Source organism: Arvicanthis niloticus, chromosome 15, assembly GCF_011762505.2.
Source record: "Arvicanthis niloticus isolate mArvNil1 chromosome 15, mArvNil1.pat.X, whole genome shotgun sequence".
NCBI classification, from domain to species: domain Eukaryota; kingdom Metazoa; phylum Chordata; class Mammalia; order Rodentia; family Muridae; genus Arvicanthis; species Arvicanthis niloticus.
In genome coordinates this window covers 64,193,946-64,221,452 of record NC_047672.1, presented here as the reverse complement: position 1 = coordinate 64,221,452, position 27,507 = coordinate 64,193,946, and positions in this window count along the sequence as shown.

Sequence of the window (27,507 nt, the reverse complement as noted above, 5' to 3'; positions counted from 1 at the left end):
AAATTATATTTCTTCAGACTGTAAATGTTCCTGATGTTATCAGTTGAGAATGCGGCTAATCATTCTACTTCAGAAGAGATATTGACAAAATGTGTATTAAATAAAATTGAAAGTCCAGGTGGAAATTTTGAAAGCTTGTATACCTTATCACTTTACTGCCATATATCTTTATTCAAGGGTTAAAGCCATTTCTCCTAACGATATTTTGTAGTTCTCAGTGAACACAAATATAAATGAAAAAAGCAATTACATTAACATTGTAAAAATATTAAGTATACATTTTATCATTAATAAGTGGGAATGCTGCAATTGGATATCAACCATGATAGTTTTTTTGTATAAGTGCTAATAACTTAATTTTTAATTTCATTTAAAAATTTCATGCAATATATTCCACCTCCAAATTTTCCCTACCTCGCTACCCAACTTCATAATTTCATTACCTCAGTCTCTAAAATGCAAAATTCAAACAAACCCAAATACAAAAATCAAAACAAGCAAATTGTTAAAAAAAATAATAACTACACACACACAGAGAGAGAGAGAGAGAGAGAGAGAGAGAGAGAGAGAGAGAGAGAGAGAGAGAGAGAGAAGCAAAACAAGAAGCCACTCCCCACTCCACAAAGCCCATAGAGTTCATTTTGAGGGAGACTGCCCTAGAACGTGATTGGTAGATCAGTGACAGTCCACAGGAAGAAACTGATTTCCCCTTTTCCTGTAGTTATCAATTGCAAATAGTTTCTTGGTTAGGAGTGGGAGCCCGTTTCTACTTTCCTTCTCAGTGCTGGGATTTTGTTTGGTTTGAATCTATACAACAGGTCTTGTACATGCTGCCACAGTTTCTGTGAGCTCATGTGGCTATCAGTCCTACGGTGTCTGGATGATCCTTGGACTCATCCACCAACTCTGTCTCTTTCAATCCCTGAGCCTTGAGTTGAGGGGTTTCATAAAAGTATCTATTTAGTGTTAAGTGCTCCAAAGTCGCCCACTCTCTGCACATTGTTCAACTGTGGGCCTCTGTGTTAATTATCATCCTCTCATCTTCACAAGTGTTTAATTCCTAGAGAAAGCATGAGAACAAAGCTTTCATCTTTATTATTTACTTGTAAAGATAAAGAGTTTAGTCATCGCACCACTAACTGCTATGCCCACTGAGAGTTAGATGAAGGTAATTTGTTTCTTCCCTTAACTTTAAGAGATAGAATTTGCATTACAAAAATTTGAATTCCAGATACTTAAAGTGATGATTCCTAATTTGCTCAGATTCAAAACTTGTATGTTCAATAAAATAAAGTTTACACACTTTTTATCAATTGTAAAAAAAAATAAAAAATAAACATTTGCTAAGTTATTTGTAAAATATTGTTTGACTTAAAATTTTCTATATTTATGCTAAAACAAATTGATATTGATATTCATTTACCCTATTTGATCATTGAATTATGAAAAAATAAACATTTCTTAAGATCAATCATAGAAATCAACAAGTTTGATATTAAGTATTCATATAATAACTGAAATTAAGCAAAAATAAGCAAGCAAGCAAATGGAAAAGCCTACAAGAATGGAGGTGCTGCACTAAGCATCAAGAAATTAGTGTATTATAACAAGCACAAAGAAAACCTGCCCTACCAGCATCTTTCTGGAAGTAAAGCTTTAAGAATTTTTTTTTCCAGAGATTGGTTTTTTTGAAGGTAAGATTTCAATTTAGCCTTGGGTTAAATTGGGGGGTTATTACTTGTTCATTTAGAATTCTTCCAAAACTTGAGTTCTTCTAGTTCTTTGCTCAAAATCCCCAAACTGGACATTCGAGCCTAGAGCAGCAACAGTATTAACTTGTAGAAGATAAGCTTGCTCACGCTCACCTCCTCCATCAGGTCTCGCCCTGCACTGCCACTGGAAAATGTGAGAAGGAAAGGCCTGTGAAGAAAGCAAGCAAGCAGAGGGCTGCTAGCAAAATCCGTTCTTACTCAAATGAGTGTTTAAGTAAAGCTTTAAGTAGAAACAAATCAACACATCATTACAATACTGTAGCTATGTTAATTGAAGGGGAATAACCACCTCAAAGTAAGATAGAAATACCAGTATATGCTGACTTAGGCACAGGGACAAGTGCAAACTTACATACTTTGAGTCTTATTTAACGCCAGATTAAAGCTGCAACATTTTATATGGACAACTTAGCAATATAATCATGAGCAACACTAAATATATTAATTATGATTAGTGGATGGCATTGTTTCAGCACTGAATGTCATATATGAGCCCACCATTTTTTCTTTTATTAAAAATAGAATTTTTCATGCAATATATTCTGATTATAGTTTTTTCTCTCCCAGCTCCTCTCTCTTTTTGTCCACCTCTCCTCTTCTCCAGATCCATCTTTTTCTGTCTTCAGTTAGAAAAACAACAGGCATCTAAGGGATAAAATAAAATAATAAAATAAAACAAAAACAAATTGGAATCGGACTAAACAAACAAAAACAAAATAGTCAAAGAAAAAGCTGGAGTCGCACAAAAAGACACAAAGACACACATGCTCGAACATGTAGAAATCTCATAAAAACACAAATAAGAAACCATAAGGTATATATGCAAAAGGCAGTTTCTCAGGAAGCTGGGAATCCAGCTACCTCAAGATTCACCAGCAAGAGCACTCTTGAGCACACACCCAAAGGAGGCTGCATCCTTACTACTGAGATGCTTGCTTAACTGTGTGTGCATTGTTGATATGTTAATAGCAGCCAGAATTTGGGAACAGCCTTACTGTCTGTCAATGGATAAATGATTTTTAAAAAGTGATACATTTGCACAAGAGACTATTACTTAGCTGTTGAACAAAATCATCAGACTTATGGGTAAATTCATGAATCTAGAGAAATCACCACTGATTTTTTTTTATTACATATGCAAGCATATAGTTTATTGCAACTTATGTGACAGTACTGAAATTCTGGCAAATAATACTTATCCCAGATTTCAAACATCATCCTGCCTAATGAACAGATCCTAGTTAGGTATCTGTGAATACTGAGGTGGACTCTGAAGGCATAGTAACCATAGTTGAGAGGAAACTCTCAGCACAGAATATGCTCCTATGCTCTGAATCTCATCAGTCAATTACCCAAAGCTTTTAAGAGCAAAGTGAATTAGCATTTTTCATTGAATAGCTCCCTGTCTTATTCTCTTTATTTTAACTTTCTCCTGACCCATATTTTATTTTTGAATATATTTTTATATAAAACTGCCATTCAATATAATATGTAAAATTCAAACTTTTTAAGCGAATGTATTAACATAATAATCCATCAGTAATTTTACCTCCGCTCATTTTCCATGCACCATTAACACATTCAGTATTGTGGTTTTGTCAACTAAGTATAATCTTTAAAAAAGAAAACAATCTCACTTTAGGATTCAATGATCAGGCTTGCCTGGCTGATTGTTAAGTATCACAAACGTTTAGTGTGTATTCAAGTTTACCACTTCAAATATGTATGGGAAGGTCAGTATTAGAGGGAGGCTGGAAGCAGCAGAGAAAACTGTGGAGCTTTTGGGTTTGAAGTTTATTGATCCAATCTTTCCATCTACTGATGAAAAATCTGAGGGTCAGCATTGTTTGCCAAAGGTCACATTTGCTAATGGGATATTCTGAACAACATCTACTTCGTGCAAATTCTATTACACACAGCAGTCACTCCCAGCAGATGCCAATTAGCTAATTCCACCACAAGCCTCTTCTGTGATCACAAAATATGGGTCTCTACACTTGGCAAGATTAACTATTGATTATTGTGCCCCTTTCTTCTGTTAAAACTAGTTAATCATTATGTAGTCTTAGCATAAATGTTTTTAATGGAAAATGCTTTTATTTTAAACTACCTTATTTGTCCAAAGTACAATTTCTCCTTTTTATTTCGTTAATACTTTTAATGGATTCTCCGAGTGACCACCATTTGACATTCTAAAGACTACTGAAAAGCAACCACATGTGCCCATACATTTTAGGATCCTCAGGAGATTTCCCATGGGAAAATCAAAACAACAGTGATTTCAGCTAACTAGCATAGAACAGAAATTATATATCTAATATATATATATATATATATATATATATATATATTACGTCATATATACATTATATAATTTGACCTATTTCATTTAATATTAATACCTTCACAATTAATGTAAAATATTCAATAGTACAGAAGATTATTTATTATATTCAAATGATTAAACATTACACAGAATTAGAAATGAGAATTCTTTCTTCTACTTTAATGAACGAAGGAGAAGCAAATCAAAAATTATAGCTAGTTGATTCCTAAAAATAGATATTATCAAGTTAATTCACAAATAAATGCCAAACCAGAGCTATTATGAATGTTATAAAGACACACAATGTTTTGAGAGATTTCAGAAATGTGTTCCAAATTCTCTATAATTCAGTGTCTCCCAGACTAGTCATCAATACTGTTTAGCTACAATGAACAGTTGTGATTAAGAATAGGAAAAAAAAAACTCTTAGTAGATTTCTAATTAATTCTAAATATAGATTGTTTCCTAAAATCAGATAAAAACAGAAAGATAAATGGAACCTAGTTCCAAATACTGTTTTTGTTTCTGTATTCTAATTCCCCTATAGTGATTCTTTCCTTTTCTGGAACATTTTAGGAAATTTTTCCATAGGTAACATACAAGGTAGGAGTAACATTTAAACCAGCATTTGCAACATTCTCATAAGAGCAGTCCACAAGAGCGGTTGGGGAGACCTATATGCATTTATAGGGAGACAAATATTTCATTTCTTCATCCATTGCTAGTTTCGTAGCAAGGGTACCTATAACAAAAGCCAGGCTACCCAGAGGAAAGTGTACAAATGTACTTCAGATAAGGAGCGTGTTACAGGGGCTTTCAGAAATAATGGCTTATAGAAAAAAGGAAAAACATGTATTTTTAGGATTAGGTTGGATGAAGTGGTACAGAGTCATGGAGCAGCATGCTTAGTCAAATGAAACATGATCTAATGGTTCTAAATTGATGGTGGGTTGAGACATGATAGGGCCAGTTACTTCAGATTCTCCTGAATACTGTGCTTTCAGAGGTACAGTTGTTTTTGGTTTTGTTTGTTTTTTTGTTTTCGTTTTTTTCCCCTTATTTCATAAGCAGGGCATTTCTCAAATAAATATCTATTGACATGCATCCTCAAAGAAGGAAATATGAAGGCAATTCATACTTTCAATTCAATTTGTAATAGTTTTACATTCAGTTTCTATTATGTAGATGATGTCTTTTTAAAATAATACCTAATAACATTTTTGCAAAGAACATTAAGCAGATGATACTGCTGCCTTAAATATTGATCATTAGAAAATTTATTTTGTCTAATATAAAAAGAACACCTTAATATAACAGATTTATTCTACAACATTATAAAGTTCAGTTTGTAACAATATATTTTAAATAAATATAGGGACTCTATATGACCAGATCAGTTTTCTCAGATATTAAACAATTTTAGTACCAGTTTTGTATAAAACATAATTGTCCTGGCTGTAAATGCAGTGACATCATCACCATCATCTTACAACATGCCTTATCAATAAGAAGCTTATTAATAAGAGTGTATAACTTACAAGCATGTATAAAGATTTAGAATTTTTTCTTTTGGAAACAGAAACGTGAAAAGATTTCTCTGTGTCTTTGGATAAATTTTACAAATGCTGAATATATCTGCTATCTGAAGAACTCAAACATTAATATTAAAAATTTATGTAAAATGTAGACATTTATGGCTCATTATTATATTCTTCACTTTATTCATGTAAAGTATTATATTGCCTTAATATAAATTTTATGTCAAACAGGGATTTTTATTCATTTGTTTCCAGCATGTGCTTTGTTAGTAGAATTATAATGAGACATTTTTAACTTAAACTCTACATCTTTAGGGAACTGTTGGAATGTTCAGTTTATCTATGGTTCTGCATCTGCCACAGTGTATTTCTCTCCTGGTGGGTAAGCAGAGTTCTTTTGAGGTTATGGGGCCTTTCAATAGGGCTGGAGGGCAGAGTGTACTAAGGCATTCATGAGAAGCCTTGGGCCTAAGAGTATTGAAGTCTTTTACCTCTGTGACCCATAGAATGTGATGAGCACTTCAGATGCATTAGATACATTGGTTTTATTTTTAATCTTCATTCTGTGTGTACAGTATTATGCTAAAGTTAATTTAGTTTACATCAGCAACATTGCTAGATGTGGCTCTGTTTGGCTGCCTTTCAGTCTCATGGGCTATATAAAATACATAAATTATTAAGCTTAGCATCATTGAAAACATGTGCATCTATATAAAAATGTCATACATTCAGTGGCTACCATCTGTGGCTATGGAAATATAAACCCACAAACGTGCACAATCCTGTATATTGATTCAAATAAACAAAGTCCACTTGGATACATAACCTGATATTGTGGTTTGGGTAGGTACCATTTCATTTTGTTAAACATCAAATGGAAGAGTAATAGAATACACATATTGTTTTGGTTAGTTGGCACTTTCTTTATCCAACAAACATGATCCACTCTTTAGAGTAAAATCATGAATTTAGTGTTTCAAAATGATAGTGCCATAGATCTTTTGCATATATCAATATTATCATTCTTGGAAAATATGCATTTTTTGTGTACACACCATAATACAATGTTTGCACTATATCATTAATTGTACTTAGGGCTATATCTCTAGTATCAATTGTCATGGTAAAGAAAAATAAAACTACTTAACAGAAACATGCTATTTAGTTGGAGGGACTTGAAACACTGTTAAATGACTTTTTTTTTCTAACTGTAAAATAAGTTAAAAGATCAGTTCTACATATCAAATCAATAACAAACACTACAAGAATTACTCTAGGCATGTATATTTATTTACGCAAATTCCTTTGATGGTTTGGATCTTCACATATAATTTTGTAGAATTTCCTATGGAAAGAATAGAAACAACTCAGTTGTTTCGTATAAAGATTAGTTAAAATTTCTCTTTATTTTTGACAACTCAGGAAGGGTCCCATGGAAGTATTTAACTTTTCTGCAGCTAAGATCAGATGAAATTTAGGATTACACTCAAATCTATGGGAAATTTTATAGAATTTTTTAGACTCCCCACTATTTAAGAGCTTTAACATTTGTAGACATAAGCTTTATATTCACCTCCAGAGGCTGTGAATTAGATGTTACTGTCACTCATGTGTTAGTAGGACATTAGGGACTAGGAACACCAATTATGGTCACACAGTTAGTGATCTGGAAGGGTTTGGATTCTTCTGTAGTCTCACTCTGGTATTTGTAGCTCACTTTTTTGCTCTTCAAAAGAAGATACTGGCACCAGATTAAGGGAACAATAACTGACACCATTTTCCCTTCTTGCTCTCATCCTCATTGCAGTCGTTCTCATAGTTTTTGTCTACAGACTCCTGATAAGCAAAAGGTTTACTGGTGATTCTACTAGCTTCTGTTTCTGAGAGCTCTCTTTAGCATGGAGAATCAGTAGGGTTTGGTGACGTTTAGTAGAAGTCTTCTAACTTGAGCTTCTTAGATTCTCCTTAAGGTATTTGATTCAGGCACATGGTTATTTCAGGAATTTTCATGCCAAGGACAGCATGTAAGCTGAAATCCCTCAAGACTGGTGTCTGAAAACAAATAGAGATTAATCAAACTGTTCTGTCAGAGAGATATTCTAAGACACACTTGTGCTCCTCACCTTGTCTTCTTTCAGTGCTCTGAGGAGCAAGGGAACAATAGGCTAAAAAGAATGACATTTTTCCCCAGGAATGCCTGCTGAGAGAGGGGAAAGTGTGAAACGCTGAAGAATGAATTTGTTTTGTAAGAAGATATTCCACACAGTACTGAGAAAGGGCAGGACAGATCAGGCAGATACAAGAATGGGTCAAAGATGGGCAGGACAGGATGGTCCTTAACTGGTAATGCATAGCTATGCATGCTTCTAGCTCTCCAGTTAAACCAAAACCTCATGTTAGGGCTCAGAAAGTGAACTGGGATGATCACTAGGCCACTTTATTTGTTATTTATTCCAATTTTCTACATTGAATAATTGCTTCTAACAATAGGACTATCTAACATTCTTGTAAATTTTCGTCTTTTTCAGATAATTGTGGATAATTTTAAGACTGTACATAAACTTTCAGATAATTCCACAAATATTTCTTGCAATGGGAAATTAGAAACATTTGATATATCTTTCATTTTGAATTATTTATCACATGCTATTTTATTTTCATTCAAAAATATTGCTTTATTTAGTTAAATCTTCTATAGGTAAACATGTTTTATTATACAATAAAAATAATTGGGGTTGTCACTAACATCACAAACTTCATTAGAGAAGTTGTTGTACGTATTGAAGTGCTTGGTGTATGTAAGGGTTATGCAGTTTCCTTGGGAGTTCCAGTTTACCAGTGATTATATATTGAGAAAACAAGCTTGCTTTGTCAGTCTGAGAAAGCATCAGCTACCTCAACTTGGAGTAAATACAGTAATTTCATCATTTGTTCTTCCATGTATCAATTATTTTTTAAAGCAAAATAAATCACTTCAGCTTGTGCCAGAGTAGAAGTATTTTTCTAGAAAAATCCCATTTTAGTTTCCTGTTCAAATTATATATATATATATATATATATATATATATATATATATATATATATATATATATATCAGTTTATTACACCAAAAAGACTTGTGTTCAAAGGATGAAATACAATAACATTATTTCAAAGTACCTGCTTTTAAAAGACATAATACCTTCTAGTAAAATTTGATCTTTTGTCTGTGTTTTCACTCATGCTCAGGCACTAGGGGGTTTCACTACTTTTGACTTTTCAGTACCAATATCAATTTAGTGAGACTGACAATAACTGGGTACAAAAACTTCTGGTGTCAAACAAAATGTTTTATTTTCAATTTTAAAGGACTTACAGTATTTGGTTATTTCCAATAAATGCAATTTATTGGCATTTCTTTTCTTATTTGAAGCATTTAAATTTTATGTGTATATATTCATATCTGCGCACATGTGTGCATGTGTCTTGTGGCCAGAAGTTGGCTCCTCAAGCACTTCATGTTATTTTTTGAGACCGCATCTAACCTGGAGCTCACTAACTGGTTAAGCTGATGGTTCAGTGAGCTCAGGGCACCTCCTGTCTCCCCTCCCAAACATGTTTTTACATGAGTACTCAGTATCCAAATTCCAGTCCTCACATATGTGCATCAGGTACTTTTCTAAATCTCAACCCTGTTGTATTTAACATGATAATTCATTTCTTCTTCATAATGAATTATTGTTCTTAAATGCCAATCCAGCATAGCTCCAGTGAGTTGGACCTGCCTAGGGCAGTGAGGTAAGGAAGAAAAGGCAGACAGACAGACAGGCAAGCAGACAGACAGACAAGCCAGCTGCCTGGAAGGCAGGCAAACAGACATTTAAGCAACTTCCAGTAGGAGCAGTCTCTATAGGAGACAGTCTTCAGGTGGTAAATAACTGGCAAGGGGAGGAAACTGAGGGAGAAACCTTTTAGGACACTTTCTGCAGATTGTCATCCACACGAGGGCCAGAGGAAGATGAGCCTTATTCCAGAGGTAAGATTTTTCCATTTTCCACAGGTCCTTGGCATGGCTGTGCCCTTGTCAATAACAAGCATCCCCTCAGGACTTTATTAATTCAGGACTTCCTCCACTCTGCACACTTATAATTGTCTGCCTCATTATATAACCTTCAGGCTTCATCAAACTTAAATTTGCTAAAGTCTCTCTAATCATTAAATTCAATAATAGACTTAAATTTCTTAGTGTGATGTTTGGACTTTGCCATCCTATTCAAATGCTCATTTATAATACAAAAATAGAGCCACAATTATTTATTTAGCTTTGAAAGTTTACTGAGGTTATAAAATTGTATAAAGTATATAATGGATGCATTCCAAGCATTACACACTTTGTGTATGATCTCTTTATTGGTCTGCTGTTATCTCTGCTTGTAGCTGTAATAGTGTAACAGATGACTAGATAAACATTTAAAACTTGAACCCAAACTAATAGTTATTTTAACTTTGTATAAATTACCACTAGTTGATAGTTCCATATGCATATTACTATGTTAGTCCATTATATTTATTAATTTATTCATCAAATTCATCAAATATTTCCTAGGGAACATCTGTATATTTGCAACAATAATATATAGTTCTGAAAGTCAAGAAAATGATTGAGCCCCGATCATTGCTTTCCTAGATACCCAGTCTAACTATAATAAAGATTAAAGCCAAGTAATAAGTCAAGAAGCTAAATACGTGTTTTGGGCACTTAGCCCATTGAAAATTTAAGAATGCTTAATGGAGAAAAATTGATAACATACAAAAGCATTAAACTTAGGCGGTAGAAATGAGGGCAGAGAGAAGTGTGGTAGGTCCCAGAGAAAACTATGGCATTGTGCCTTTCTGGGGTATCTTCTCTGAGAACAGCTTTTGTGGCATATACCTAATGAGTATTCATTTGCTTATTGAGAATTAGTGGAATGTTCTCTCTTACGATGACTGTCAATAGGTAACATTTGAGTGAAACTTTTTTGTGAAAAACTATCACTACAAGTAATTCAGCTGACTTTAGTTCAAATAGGCTGGTGTATTTTGAGTATTTTCAGATGAGTTTTTAATATGTTATTGTCATTGGTTTTACTTGGAAAAGAGCAGTTCACAGTTTCTACTTTGGAGATGATAGGCCAGCTCTCTCTCTTTAGAGTGCGTTTCACGTTTGTCAATATTACCACTCTGATCTTCAATTATAGGCTTAGAAAGAAATAATTGATTAAATTATTCATTTGTTTCACATAAGTAGCAAAGTGTATAAATTTGGAACAACATGATTGCTTTTTATAACAAGTTAGGATTGCTAACTTATTTTTGAAATTATCATGTCAGGATTGTATGTTTCATCAAAAAATAAAAACTAGGTTATAAGAATTTTTAAATCAACTTTTTTTTATCAACCAAAAGAATACCCCAGCCCCAAGCATAGTAAAAATCTTATATTTTTAAGTCCTAGCTAGGGTCAAGATACATTTAATTTATTCCTTAAGTGATTCTAATACACACTTGAGGTTGCAAAACAAAAAAATACTCTAGAATACTCTATGGACTCTTTGGAATATCTTTTTATTTTAACTTCATAAGCAAGGTTCACGGTAGAACACTTTTTTAAAAGATTTATTTTATTATTGATCTCTCGCGCGAGCTCGCTCTGTGTGTGTGTGTGTGTGTGTGTGTGTGTGTGTACACAGGCCCATGTGTGAAGTTGCCTGTCAAGGGCAGAAGAACCACAGGAGCTGGGGATAGAGGTAATTGAGAGTCCCTAGCACGGTTGTCAGTAACTGAAATATTTTCTTTAAAAGAATAGCAAGTGTTCTTAATCACTAAGCAAGCTCTTCTTTAGAATGCTTAAATAGAAATTTTCTTATGTTCTCAAACTGGGGGAGAGTAAAGAAGGGCTATTACATTTTAAACATGTGAAGAACATGTTAATGTTCTGTACATACCTAGGATGATGTGGTGAAGTGTATCAGAGAAAAGAGTTTACCATGACTGTTTCTAGATAGAGTAGATATAGATTGTGAACTATAGTACACTAAATAATAATAATAATAATAATAATAATAATAATAATGATAATGATAATGATAATGATAATGATAAGCATCCTTTGGGGTTAGAAGCCTAGACTGGAAGATTCTGGTATGCTTTATTCATGTTTCTATTTCAAAATTTTATTAATTCTCTCATGTTACTTCACTTATGTAAAATGTAGAATATTTTCGCTCATTCACAGATGAAATATATCAGTAATTCTCCAGTTATCCCCTGTTATAATACTTATGTCTATGAAGCTACACTTATATCTATGTATACATGCATATATATATATATATAAGCATAGATGAAATATGAATATGCCATATGGCTTGTAAAAATTAGTTACATAGATTAGAGTGCCAACTTTTACATACTCTCTAGTGATAATATAGATAATCACAGTACTTACATCTACATAGTGGAGGAGAGCAACAATACCAACCAACCAGATCTCCCAGGGTCTAAACCACCAACCTGGGAGCACATAGGGAGAGACCCAGGGCTCCAGCTGTATATGTAAGGGAGGATGGCCTTGTTGGGCATAGGTGGGAGAGGAGATCCTTGGTCCCATGAAGGCTAGATGCCGAGTGTAGGGGAATTCGAGGGTGGGAGATGGAAGTGAGGGGGTAAGTGGGAGTATATCCTCATAGAAGCAGGATGAGGGGAGATGGGATAGGCAGTTCCTGGGTGGGGGCGTATGGGGTAAGGGAATAACATTTGAAATGTAAATAAAATATCCAATTTTTAAAAAAGGAAAAAAAAGATGTATAAATTCCACATATATCCATTTTGTATCTTTCTAACTTTATATGTAATTTTGGAAAATTATTAACTCTATTTCTTATAAAATTGACACAATCATATTTTCCTTTAGCAAACTGTCAAAAAGTTCTCCTCTTGAAAATATGTCTTCCTTGGCTTCAATATAGATAATAAACTTTGTTTTACCACATTTTTTCAGACATGGTATTCTTTATATTAACAACTGACATTTTGTCCTCCTTCTGTGAGTTAGGTCTGGGTACCATATGTTGTGGCAGTGTACCCAAACAGTTCATTCTTTCAGTGACACTGGCTCCTTGGACTATGTAAACAATCAGCCTTGAAACATTTCCATAAAAATACATAAAGGTATTTTAATGTTTATAGTTTTTTTCTCTCTGAACAATGTTATATTCCAAACTTTGTGTTCAAATTGTCAATATTTTATTTGACAATATCACTCCCTCTACAAAAGAATCAAGTTTCTTCAATGGCATTGTGTCTCTCCCTATTTGGCCTCACAATTTATGAGCAGCTAATTTTCATAATATAATTATTGGGAGAATGAAAATAATGTCTTCTAAATTTAAAGGGCCAGAGATTACTATCTGCATTTTGTATCTTTCTAACTTTATATGTAATTTTGGGAAATGATTAACTCTATTTATTACTTATAAAATTGACACAATCATATTTCTCTTAAAATAATGGATATATGTGGGGTTTATAGAATCTTTAAAAGGACTACCAATTTAATATTGATTTTCCATTCCTGCCTAAAAAAAGACAAGAGTGTTGGAAAGACAATTTTTAAAATAGTGTTTCGAGGAGTAAAGGTCTCTCTTCTTCTTTGATCCAATGTGAATGATTTTTAAAGGCCATGCTACAATCATTTGGTTCAGGTCAGAAAGGCCAGGACCCAACTATAGAGAAGTATGTTACATAGGCCACAGGCCAAGGAGCTCAAGAGAGAAGTGGGCCAGGGTAATGCAGAAGTCAGGAGGCAAACTAAAGTTCTTTTTGTAAATAAGGGTCAGGGTCAGGTATAAAAGTGATGAGGGAGAGCAGAGGCCTTGGCCTCAGATCGTCTCAGGCAGAAATATGCTCCAATGTCATGACCCCAGCCCAGAAACAGACAAAGCAGCATGGATACTATAGAGTCATTAGGGAAGGGAGCCTGAGTCCATGTGGAGATTACCTGTTGTTATACTAGGCAATTTCATTTGACCTGTGTTAGGAAAGAAAACCTAAGTGCCACTCAGTAGAGAACATGGTTAACTTGATAAGAAAACTGCAGAAGTATGCAAGAAACAAAAATTCAAATAAAACCACATTGTTGGAAGAAGCCTCATATATTTTTTGACTCTGATATGTATGTATTTATTACCAGAAATAAGAAAAAATATGTTATTGAGATGAGAAAGTATAAAACAATAAAAAAGTTTTGCATGCAGAAACATGGATTCTGTACTTGGGAAGTATTATTGTGATCAGTCCACGGAGGCTGGACCATTCAATAAATAATACAGAATCAAGTGAATTTCTATATGGAATCAAATAAATGAACTTATTTTCCATCAGAGAGAATTTTAAAGTTACTTCACATTGGATACTAGCAAAAAATTAACTTTAAATATTTTTTCTGTTCTTTTCTATGTTTTTCTTTCTTCTTTTTATTCAATATTTTATTTATTTACATTTCAGATGCTATCCCTCTTCCCCATTGCCCCCACTCATTAATCCCCTATCCCATCTCTCCTTCTCCTTTTTTGCCTTTATACTGTTTAAATTGCATGCAAGTATTAAGGTCAGTTCTAGGTTGAGGAACTAGCAATATAATAGATGCAAATAGTCCAGGAACAAGGAAGACAATAAACCCAGATAATCAAAGAACATGCATAACAATAAACAGAGTCCTGTGATCTTAACTGCTTCAAAACTTATTTTCTACCTACCAATCTCACCTTCCAAGGTTCTGAATGCATTTGTGCACTTATGCTTTTGACAGTAATGTGATGTTTTATTTAAATAAAATTCCTTTTAAATTCCTTAATAAGAAAAAAATTTAAGGTACAAATCTAGTAATAAAAAACTACTTCTAAGTGCTTATCAGGATGATCAAAATATTTGAGCATACTTCCCTGTCCTAGTCCAAAGTCATTTTCATGCCTGAAGCCTACTTCTTTGTTCTAGTTTAAGATTTAGATTTAAATGCTATCAGTTGCATAATGACCAGGATTTGACTACAAATTCTTTTTGATATAAGGCCCTATGTTCCTGAACTGTTGTGTTATCAGACATGATTGTCAGGATGTTTTTATTTGCTGTTGACCAGTGGCCATGGTTATAATACTGACTAATTCAAGTAAATATAAATTATACTATATAAAAGAGTATGTGGTATTTATTCACATGTAAAGGATACTTGCTCATAGACAAAGTGTCTTACTCTAAATGTTAAATAATGTTATGAGTATCTTTATGCAAAAGAAGGGGCATAAGTCTACATTAACATAAAGTTAAGATTCAGTCCTTTAAATAGAACAAACATGTGAAGAAACACCAGCATTAATTTAAAATCAATTTTTCCTGATCAACAAAAGTTTATAACTACAGGATTTTAACCTACATTATTTGATGACATGTAAATTCCTCACGTACAGGAAACTAGCAATATAGTCTTTTTATGAAGGCAAAACATCCATGCAAGCATATTAATTTTTGCACATAACACATGTGCTAAAATGTAAGTAATACTGAAAAGGTTGATGAATTTCTAATCAGAGATAGCTGCTTGCTCTGGAAATCTATACATTATTAATCCAAATATTTTAGAGTACACCAAGATTTTTAAAACTTCTAAACATCTTAACTGCTTCAAAACTTATTTTCTACCTAACAATCTCATCTTCCAAAGTTCTGAATGCCTTTGTGCATTTATACTTTTGACAGTAATGTGATGTTTTATTTAAATAAAATTCTTTTAAAATTCCTTAATAAGAAAAAAAATTATAGGTAAGAATCTGGTAATAAAAATAATCATTCCAATCAGTTTTAATAAGTATTTTAATGTATGTAACTATAAAATACATGCTTTTATGTTATTTTTCAGTTTTTTCTTTCTTATGAGAGTTGTTTAAGGTTTCTCTGTGTGGAGTATACAAGCCCTTCTAAAAGCACAGACAGAACTGACTGATTCCTTACAACCTGTGAAGCTTTCCTTTTCCCTGTGGGCTTATCATTGTGAAAGCACCACCCTTGTCTGGCTCACAGAAGGGACGGTGTTCTCTGCTTCAGTCTCTGATGGAGACTTTCTTTGATGAGTTCAAGAGCAGCAAGGAATGTGAGGCTGGCTGGAGATCAGGCCCATATGATTCTGCACTTCTGCTGTCTTAACTTGTACTACAATGACACTTGAAGAAAGAATAGTAAAATGTCATGGTTGCCTAAAAGTTACTTATGTGCTCAAATTATTAATAATATTTTCTGAAGAAAGCTATGTACTTCACTTGTAAGTTCACTATTGTTGTTTTCCATTTCCACCAAAAACACACAAACCACAGTCTACAGAACTGCTGGAAAAGCAGTTCTTTTTATTTTTATTTTTATTTTTATTTTTATTTTTATTTTTATATTATAGATATAACACCTGACTGAAGAACTTAAATAAGTCTTCCCAGTACCTCCAGACATTAGGGGGAAACCCTGAAATCCTGGTGGAAAACACACAGCCGGCGTGTTTTCTCCAGAGCACATTTACCCCTTTGGACAAATCCTAGTTCACATTGAGACTTAGAAAACATCGCCGATTGTATTAGTGAAATATAGAATGGGTGGGCTGTGACAGTAATCATGGACTTAGCATAATAGATATTCTTGGTTTTTTCCTTCAGAGAAAAAAGTGTAGCTATCCAAATAACAAAGAATTTGCCTAAACAATGATGGATGTGTCATATAAGTATACATGTATCAGCATCGCATTCATTGCCCACAAGGACACTGTTTAATGGATCATTTTGTTGACAAATTAGGAAAACAATCAAGGACTTTTTTTTTCATTCATCTTTGTCTCAGTCCCTCATGAACTCTTTTGTATACCATGGGTCATTGATTGCTTTATATTAACAATCATTTTTAAACAATCAGGAAGTTTCTTTACCTTAATCTAATTAATTTCCACCCACATCAGTCTGATATCATTGTTTGAGGTCCATGAAAAGCCTCTTGTTACTTGGATACTTAAGGCATCAGTCTTCTCTAGTGGTTCCTTCAGCACCTGATGAAGCTTATATCTCAAGGCATCCAGCTGGTGGAATGGAAGCTTAAGCGGTTATGACCCACCCTCCTTGAGTAATTATTTTTCCTTTTATTAGATACTTTCTTAATTTACATTTCAAATTCTATCCCCCTTTTCAGGTCTCCTTTCTGGATCCCCTTCATCTCTACCTCCTCCCTCTGCCTCTATGAGGTACTTCAACCACCCACCCACCTTCCCACCACGGCATTCCCCTCCACAGGGGCATTGAACATCCTCAGGCCCAAGAGCCACTCCTCCCACTTATGTCCAACAAGGCCATCCTCTGCCACATGTTTACTCTTTGGTTGGTAGTCCAGTCCCAGGGAGCTCTGGGGTTTCTGGCCAGCTGACTCTGTTGCTGCACACACCCCCCGCCCCCCTGCCATGGGACTGCAAACCCCCTCAGCTCCTTCAGTCCTTTCTCCAACTCCTCCATCCGGAACTTCCATCCCCACCCCGTGCTCGTTCCAATGGTTGGGGGCCAGCATCCGCCGCCTTGCCTCTGTATTTGTCAGACTCTGGCAACACCTCTCAGGAGACAGCCATATCAAGCTCCAATCAACAACTGGCATGTAAACAGCGCACGCCTACTCTGCTTGTGGTGCATTAGGACAGACTAGCTAAAGATGTGAGAAGCTGATCGCACTTCAGCATGATCCCACTCCATTGTAAATAGAAAAATGGCTTCTTTTAGTAGATAGCTATTCATCCCTGCTATAAGGCCGCATGAACAAAGTGTTTCCCCATTTTTATGACAAATTTTTACACTTTTGATTTTGGATTTGTTTTTGTTTTGGTGTAAAATTACATTGCAGGTTAACAAACCAAACAGCTACATTGGGCTAGATCTCGCATAGACACGATTGCATCTCACGGAGTACACGTTGGTATCTTCAAGTCATTGCTGCTGTACGTGATGAATAAAGAACATGATTGTGTACATATCTCAGTCAGGAGGAATACTAAGCTCCCAGCAGGATACTGTGTGAGCATTATAGAAATGGCAACACCGAATGGAGCCCGTTCCCAGCTACTCTGCGATGCTTCAGAGCAGCAGTGGCAGGACACACGAACTGCATTTGCAACAGGCAGAAGAAAAGGGAAGTTGGAAAGTCCTTTGCAACCTTGATGGGTGTCAGTCAAGGTGACTAAAGCTTACTGAACGTCAACTGCAATACCATAGGCAGAAGAATCTGTTACTGCTATGGAAAAAAGTATTCAACAAGGAGACATCATTTTTTTTTATTGTTATTGGTAGTGAAAACACCAAAATCTAACCAGACAATGCCATAGTTATACCCCATGAAATAGAGAAATGTTTGCAAAAAAAAATCTTATCATTACCTAACAATAAGAACAAGATAATAATGTTTAAATAAGAATCCAACTCAATGTATTTGCTTATATTAGAAAAAAAATAACTCTTTAAATGTTAAGAATTATTATTTTCAGCAATTTTTACTTTCAGGAAGAAATAAGAGTGTCAATAATACTGGTACTATCCTGTTCTTTTCTGGCAGGTCGGTGTTTTAGAGCTGAACAGGTAAGACAGAGCTGTTTTTCCTCACTTGCTCAGTCTGCAACTGACCACAGCAGTTCTAACCCTCTTGTCATTGTTGTTATGGTTGATGAAACAAATACCTAAGATAATTGGTAGGGATTAAATGTGACATAATGTGTCTTTGGTTTTGAATATTTCTATAACTACGAGAAATATTAAAATGTGTCAATTTATCTGTAACTACCAGTCATGCTACCATCTAACAATCATTACACATTTCAAATCAATCTTCTTGATCACATAAAGTAAATGTAGAAACAGATGTAGTCAATCTGGTCCAATATGTTTTGAATTGAACTAAGTAGTAACGTAATACTGTACTAGAAATTGGAAAATGTCACGCTTAAAATTAGGACACAGCATTTTTAATCCCCTTGGTTTAAATGTAAGTGCAAAAAAGATTCACTGTGTTCATTCAGCTTAAACTCACAGATTCCACAATTTCTTGAACAAAAACTTTTAGTTTACTCAAAGATAAAGTTTCCAGTATTATTACTTTCTTGAATTTTCTTATTTGAAAGATCAAATTCAAGAGATTTGTTTTGTGCTAAATTTTAATATTTTTCCATGACTTCTTCCACCCTTGGTATAACTGAGCATGTCCAAGGATGTTTTTCCAGGTGCCTTATGGATGATTATAAATAAGAAACGATGAGACATATGCTTATGTAGACAGATGACTAAGGTGTTGAATTGCTTTTTATTTAAAGAAAACAAAATTTGACCTTTGAGCATTAAAAACAGAGAACTAATAAAGACTTGTTAAAGAAATGGGGAAAAATTAAGAGAATAGTTTTTTTTTGTAGAAAAACATTAAATGCTAAACATTAAATAAATTGTGATCCACTACACAGAATGATGTTTTACTTAAATTTAATTTCTTTTTGAGATGGGTAGCTCTGTAGCTCTAGCTGGCATAAACTCACTTTATAGACCAGGCTGGCTTTGAACTCATTGACCTCTGTCTACCATCTACGTGCTGGAATATATCACCCTGACTGAATCAAAAAATTTTAAAAGCTTCATTAATTTGGGATTGTACTTTAGTTATATAATTTCCGCTTGCTCTTGCCTCTCATAAGGGAAATTTCCCTCTGCAGTTGATGTCAACCATTGCAAAAATCACAACGAATCAACAAGCAGAGTCTGGAGCCCATTTCCAAAGGTATATCTACATCCTAACTCCTGAATCAAAGGCTTAAGGAACACAGTAGAAAAGCAGATAAAATGATTCTAAGAGACAGAGGTTCAGGGAGTTTTCTTTAAGAGTGTTCTTCCTAGGAATGTGAAAAACTACAGCTATCAAGTTATATAGTTATAAAATGAAAACCTAGAAACCATCAAATCCCAAACAGAATTGAACAAATCATTAATGTACAACCCTAAAATGGGGTATGAGGCCTTGTATACATTTTCTAGTTTCTTTGAACCTGACTTTCCTCAAATGTAAATTATCAGTAATAATCTTTATCCTATCTGACTTATAGTTTGTGTGGTGATTTAAGTGAAAATGTCTCCCATAGGCACTGGTATTTGAACATGTTTTACAGTTGGTTGTGCTGTTTGCTGGGTCAGCAGTGTGTTATGTTGAAATATACATTAGTGAAGATAAGTTATTATCTTATCATTATCAAACTTTGCCCTATTTGCAGTTTGCCTTTTCTACTTTGTGCTTGAATTGAAGATGTGAGTTTTAAGCCTCTGGATCTTGTACCCATGCTTGGCTCTGCTGCTGTGACTCCTTGTCATGATGCACTTTTATCCAACTGGAACTGTAAAGCAAACTCCTCCTTCCATGGTCACACTTGCTAGATGAACTACAATGCTCATCACCCCTCTCTACCATAAAAGAACACCTCATAAAAAAAAACATGGGAGCTTGGAGACCATCAGCTCTCCATGGTTTGTTCAGCCTGACCATGCTTCAGTTTCCTTCCTCTCCCCAGTGCTTTTGATCACAGTATATTTATTTAAGCTACTGAGAAAAGCTAATTAGGATAGTTGATGCTTTGTGGTTTTCATGGGTGGCAGTGGTGATAAATATGAAATGTAAAGATACTTGAAATTTATTTGTGAAGTATTAAATTATTTTAAAGTGTTAAATATTAGATTAATAAACATCTAATTTACACAGTTGCTAGAAGTGAATATCATTTATAAATAGACATTATATGAGTGTGACTACTCACAAACTGCAGACACTTATGCATTCAAGAATTCTTCCTTTCTTCTATGATTTTTTAAAAATATTTATTTATTTATTTATTTATTTATTATTTATTTATTTATTTTACACTCCAGATTCTATTCCCTCCTGGTCAACCCTCTGACTGTTCCACATCCCAATACCTCCTCCCCTCTCCCCCTGTCTCTATGAGGATGTCCCCACCCCCTACCCCCCCACCCTACCAGACCTCCACACTCCCTGGGGCCTGCAGTCTCTTGAGGGTTAGGTGCATCATCTCTAATTGAACACAGACCTGGCAGTTCTCTGCTGTATATGTGTTGGGGGCCTCATATCAGCTGGTATATGCTGCCTGGTTGGTGGTCCAGTGTTTGAGAGATCTCCAGGGTCCAGGTTATTTGACACTGCTGTCCCTCCTACAAGATCACCTTCCTCCTCAGCTTCTTCCAGCTTTTCCCTAATTCAACCACAGGGGTCAGCAGCTTCTATCCATTGGTTAGGTGCAAATATCTGCATCTGACTCTTTCAGCTGCTTGTGGGGTCTCTCGAAGGGCAGTCATGATGGGTCCCTTTTTGTGAGTGCTCACAGAAAGAGATCTATTATTTTATTTTTATTTATTTGTTTTTATTTTTTTAATTTCTCATTTTCCTCATATAGCTTCTAATATAACTATTGTTGGAACTATAAAGATTTCTAAAATGAGAATTATTATTTAAGAATGAAAGTGAAAAACTTCCTGGCAACATGACTTAGTAGGTAAGCACTAAAGTTTAAATATCTCAAATCCATGAAAACACTAAATGGTGGCCCTCCTATAATCCCAAGACATGGGAGTCAGAGACAAAGAAGTCACAGTGCAATCTGAAGGAGACCGTGCTTCAGTGTATAAGATGGGGAATGAAGAAGACATTAGATGCCATCTATGCCCACAGGTATACAAGCACACCCACCCACTCACACCCACACCCCGCCACAAACACACACATTGCCTCACATGAACACACATACATACATGTACAACACACATAAACAAAATAAATTTTAAGAAATCATGAAAGTGAAGCATATTACAGATTATATTTTCTAAAGTATTACTCTATTTCTATCCTGTATGACATCTTTGGGGGGGAAGAAAACGTATTTGAAAAGACTTCAGATCTGTCTACCCATAACTCACTGATATCCATACTGAAAGTTTTAAAGGTTATATAATTATTATCAAAATTATTGAATAATTACTATAGTTGAGAAGTAGGCCCTGTGACTGGTGATGATTCTCTGGATGACCTCTAGATTGTCTGTTTCTTTAATTCTCACATGGTCTTGCCCTACTGAAAGAAAGATGAATAGATTGAGGAAGAATGGTGAGGAGCAGAAAGAACAAACTGGTGTTTTGACTTCAGTCACTAGTTCTATCAGGCTAGGACCCAGACAGACTCTGTCAAATCTTTCTCTGAATCATCACTTTGTCTGCTTTTCAATTAGACATCACTTTCAAACTTTGCTGCTTCCTTCTACAAACTAACTTAACCTGCATTGTTTGGAATTAAAGGTATGTACTAAGGTCATGTCTATGTTCTCACCAGAGAGATTTAATGTGTGTGGCATTTCTGCCTTCCAGCCAGATCACACTGATCTAGCTGGTCTTTTGATAGGATGTCTTGCCAGATCAGTTGTATTGCATAACATTCCTCTAATTCCTAGGGAGATTTTTTTTGTTGTTGTTGTAGAATTTTTTTAAGTAAAGAATTGATGTGCATATATTGGATATACTAAAGATGTTAAAGGATGTGTTAGCAAGTATGCATCATAGGCAGACATGCTGATTAAAATAATGTGAAATACTTTGCTATTTTTATTAGCTTTTAATTTTTACTTATTTTGTTATGATTATACATTTTAAAAACAATTTTCAAAAGGTTTTTATGACTGACCAACATTAAACCACAAAAGAATGAAAGTCTTGATTCTATCAATCCTATTTGCTCAGAGTTTTATTTAAACCCAGAATGTAGGTTATTATGTATACATTTAATAGCTACACTGTGTTCAATATTTTATGTATCCTTTGACCAAAAATATAATTATAAAGAAATGATGAAGAGTGTAAGATAAGGAGGTAAAACATAAAAGAATGCTATTGAAAGCTCAGACAGTGGCTGCTGTTAATGTGCTAATGTCTTACTAATTCACAACTTTGGGTAAGCAAAATCTTAATCCAAATGTGGGCATGCCTCACTAGTGTATTTTACATTTTTAATATTATCATGCATTGTTAAATAATCGTTAAATAAGTACATTTCATTTTTCATATTGTAAATTTTATTTTTGAAAGTAATGCTATTTTCTAGAAAGCTTTCTGCACTGAATGAATATAATAGAAATGCAATGGCGCACCATCTTACATACCTACAAAGGGTAAAAACACCTCCATTTGCAGTAATTTTGACTGGAAAGAAGTAGAATTTTATTCATACCTCATATTTATTGTTTCTTTATCACCATCATTAAACTATCAAATGCCTTCTCTAGTTCCTTCCTTCCACAATGTCATGCTTATCTATAAATATATTTTTATATTTTTCCTTATAGTGCTGTCTGTTTAAAATCCCATGGGTTTCATGTTTTACTCTCCCTTCTGTAAATATGCTTTACCTATTTGAGTTTATATGACAGTTCATTAAACAAAAGGCTGCTTTTTTTATGAATGGGATCAGGAGTTTAGTTTCAAATGTTCACTTTATGGCACAGGTGAAATTTATCCCCATTTGAAGATTTTTCTACTTAATACAGAGGCAATGGGTATACATATTTAATGCAAATTCTTGCATTTTTATTGAATGACACACTTACTGTATACTAAACAACCTCTTATTCTTTACTTGAGTATAGTTTGAAGTGTGAATTAGAGAGAATTTTCTTTGATTTTGTGACTGTGGGAGCACCCCAGAAAGCATATATTCGAGGTTTTTTGAAGTGATAGTAACAAAGGGATTTTGAACTCACAGTTGACTGAGTAAAAAGCTACAGCTAAAAAAAATTCAGTTTTCTAGTTTTATAATTGGAAAGCTAGACTCTGCACTATAAGCCAAAGATTTGAGTCAAAATACTAGTATTGTTTAAAATGAAGGATAAACAGTCTTCTTCATGGTACAGAAACATTGTAGATTAAAAGACAGATGTTTTCAGAGAGCATGCCCTCTAGTCCTTTTTTGAGTTTATATTCTGGAATTTACGGTACCATAAAATTTATCTATACATCAGTAGACAAGTGATGGCAACAGAAAAAAACTCACAGTTCCTTATAAGGCAGAAGTATTAAGCCCAGTGACCTTTATGCACTTTTAAATGAAAATAAAATTTAACTGTAAAGCAATAATTGAGACCCTATTCTGACATTTAGGGTTTTTGTTTTTTTGTTTGAAATTAATGTTGAGTTAATTGGCTGCTTTTTCCCCTATAATTTCATATATTTTGCCAGAAATTATTTATTCATGTTCTAGGAGATCCAACATATGCAACAAAATCACTAGCAACTCAGTCATCATGGGCTTTTAAGTCAGTCCTTGGCGACCTTGAAGTCCACTTCTGTGAATTTAGTTTTTCCAGAAAGACTGCGTTATTATGGTGCTCCTTTAAATGGCTTCCAGTTCCCTAACAGGCAGCTTTCACATTTTAGTTACTTTTCTTTTCCATCGTCAATACAGACATTAGATGTATCAAGATCTTTGGAGGAATCATCTTTTTTTTTCCTCATGATTCAGCAATTTTGTTTAACAAAACATATATCCAGAGAGTGGGTAGCAGTGTTGGGAAGAAAAATCTTGTGGCTTGTACTTGTTTAAGGAGGAACAATTTCTTCTTACATATAAGTCATCATACAAATATGTAAATCTGAAATTCGTAGGCAGTATTAGTAACATTGCAGGCATAACAGGACAGCACTCTTACAACAGAAGTAAGTATCTCTTGTCCATGTGTATAATTTTGTTAATTTTCAGAATGATCCTAAGTATATCTGAGAAAGAATTAAGTTTGTAATGACATATTGATAGTGGGGACACCTAGGAGTAAAAGATGAAGGTTAGAGTTCTCTTGAAAACACAACTAGATAAATCTACTCTAAAAATGAAATTAATTAAAGAAATTAAATAAGCCAGCATTAAATAATGAATCTCTTTAGAATACAGGCATTTGGGTATATAAGCCTATATGATAGTATAAGCCTCCTATAAAACTCATATGTTTATATGACTAATAAGCTCTTACATACTTTTGCACTCATGTGAAAAGGGAGAGAAATATGAAATGATCCTTGAAGAAGTATCACCCAGGACTATGAAAATGCTTGCGGTGGTTTCAATATCCTTGGCCCAGGGAATGGTACTATTTGGAAATATGGCCTTGTTGGAGTAGGTGTGGCCTTGTCACTGTACCTAGCTATTAAAAACAATGAAATCATGAAATTCTTAGGCAAATGGATGGAACTAGAAAGTATCATCCTGAGTAAGGTAATCCAATCACAAAAGAACACACATGATATGCACTCATTGATAAGTGGATATTAGCCCAAAAGCTCATAATACCCAAGATACAACTCACAGACTACATGAAGCTCGAGAAGAAAGACCAAAATGTGGGTGATTTGGTCCTATTTAGGAGTAACAAAATACTCAAGGGAGCAAATACTGAGACAAAATATGGAGCAGAAACTGGAGGAGGGGCTGTCTGGAGACTGTCCTTCCTGGGGATCCATCCCATGTGCAGTCACCCAACACAGACACTGTTATGGATGCCAGGAAGTACACGCTGACAGGAGCCTAATATAGCTGTGTCCTGAGAGGCTCTGCCAGAGCCAGACATATACAGAGAAGGATGCTGGAAGCTAACCATTGAACTAATCATGGGGTAGCTAATGAAGGAGGTAGAGAGAAGACTGAAAGAGCTGAAGGGGATTGAGGCCCCATGGAGAGAGCAACAATACCAACCACCAGTGCTCCCAGAGTCTAAACCACCAGCCTAGGAGCTCATAGAGAGGGACCCATGGCTCCAGCTGTATATGCAGTGGAGAATGGCCTTGTTAGGCATCAGTGGGAGAGGAGGACCTTGATCACATGAAGGCAGGATGTCCCAGTGTGGGGCAATTTGAAGGCAAGGAGTGGGTGGATGGATGGGACACATCCTCATAAAAGCGGCAGGAGCAGGGATGGGATAGGGAGTTCCTGGGGTTGAGAATGGTGAAAGGGGATAAAGTCTGAAATGTAAATAAGTAGAATATCCAATTTAAAAATCCATTAAAATAAAAAAAAAAAAACCTCATCTTAGCTTCCTTCAGAAAAAGATGTAGAACCCCCAGTTCCTCCTGTACCATGTCTGCCTGGAAGCTGACATATTCTCACCTTGATAATAATGGACTAAACCTTTGAACCTGTAAGCCAGCCCCAATTAATGTTGTCCTCTTAAAAGTTGCCTTGGTCATGCTTCACAGCAATAACCCTAAGTAAAAAAAATGTTTCATTTTTTAAGAGAGAAAAGCATTTTTATTTGACATATCAAACTCTTTATGGGAATCTCTCTTTAGTGCAAATATATTTTTTAATCAATGTGAAATGTAACATCCTGAAAGGATTATCTTAAGATGATCAGTGCCTATTGTAGGAAAAATGTGTTGAAGTTACTATTAAAAAAGATTTTCCCGTACTGGTTGAGATAGTTTTTAAACAACAGCCATTGTGAAGGAAACACATATCTGAATGGTAAGTAATCAGACTCAGACAATTGAACCAACGGCATACTGTAATGTCCTTTCTGTGTGATTATGAAAATTCTCAGTTAAAAGTGGCATCCAGTGATCAAGCTAGAGTGTTTCTGTGCCCTTAAAGCAGGTTTTGATGAATAGAATTGGAGAGTGATACTTCTGGAGTGTCTAAATTTTTATGAGAGGATAGAGAATATTCACATATATGACTAGACTACATAATCACATGTGGCATCAGAGAGTAGAAAGAATATGAATGGAAGGCTGAAATCCCATATTTTCCTTGGGGATGGCTAGCCAGAGTCTCATGTTGAGCCCTCAATTTGCTTGACTTTGTTCAGTTATTAATTGACACTGGAAGAAAAGGAGTGTTTGCAAGCATCATAGCTAGGAGATGCAGCCAGTGTTTACAATTTTATCTGTACTGATAGCTTGTACAGAAGAAGAGATGTCAGTTACAAGAATGAAACTAAGGAGAGCTCCTACTTCTAGGAAGAATCAGTTCTGTTTTTCTAAACCCCCATGATTTTGAAAGTAAAGAGATGTTCTCAGATTAAATGAGAATAAGTTAGTCTGCTCATCAATGACAAAACAATAGTTTGCATTGGCTTGAGATCACAGGAAAACATTAAAAATGATACCACCAGGATATTTCAAAAGTGGAAAAAATAGAAAATTGATAATTTAACTTCATCAATACTCAACTTTTTCAGTTTGATAATTTAGTAAAATGTTCTTGATTTTAGAAATTACAAGCTGAAGTTATCGGTGCTAAAGGAAAATACAGTTTATAAAAATGCCTCTTCAACACTGAGGATAACATAATAATAGCTTCTATGTATTCTTAGCTGTTATCTTTGTGATGATACCTAATTCTTACCTGTTGTCTGTTCAGGGTATCCCTGAAAATGTAGAGTATACCCTGAGGCCTTCAATGAAGAAAGGACACCTGGAATCAAACTTGTTTTAACAATCTTGAGAAAGGAAGAGATAGAAGGACCAAGCTGTCTCTGAGAAAAGTCAGAGTAGGATCCTTTCACACTGTCCACTGGAGCATTTTCCTTTAGGGCTTAGAGCTGAACAGGAGCAGCTGGGAAGCAGAAATCGTCAGGCAAGTGATGAGAAATTGCTGAGAGGTCAGTGGTCCTGGTCCCAATGACCCTTGCTTTGCCATCGGCTCCCTGGCAAACACCTGAATCATCCTCAGATGCAGTTGCCAGAAAAACTTAGCAAAAGCTCAGAAGAAC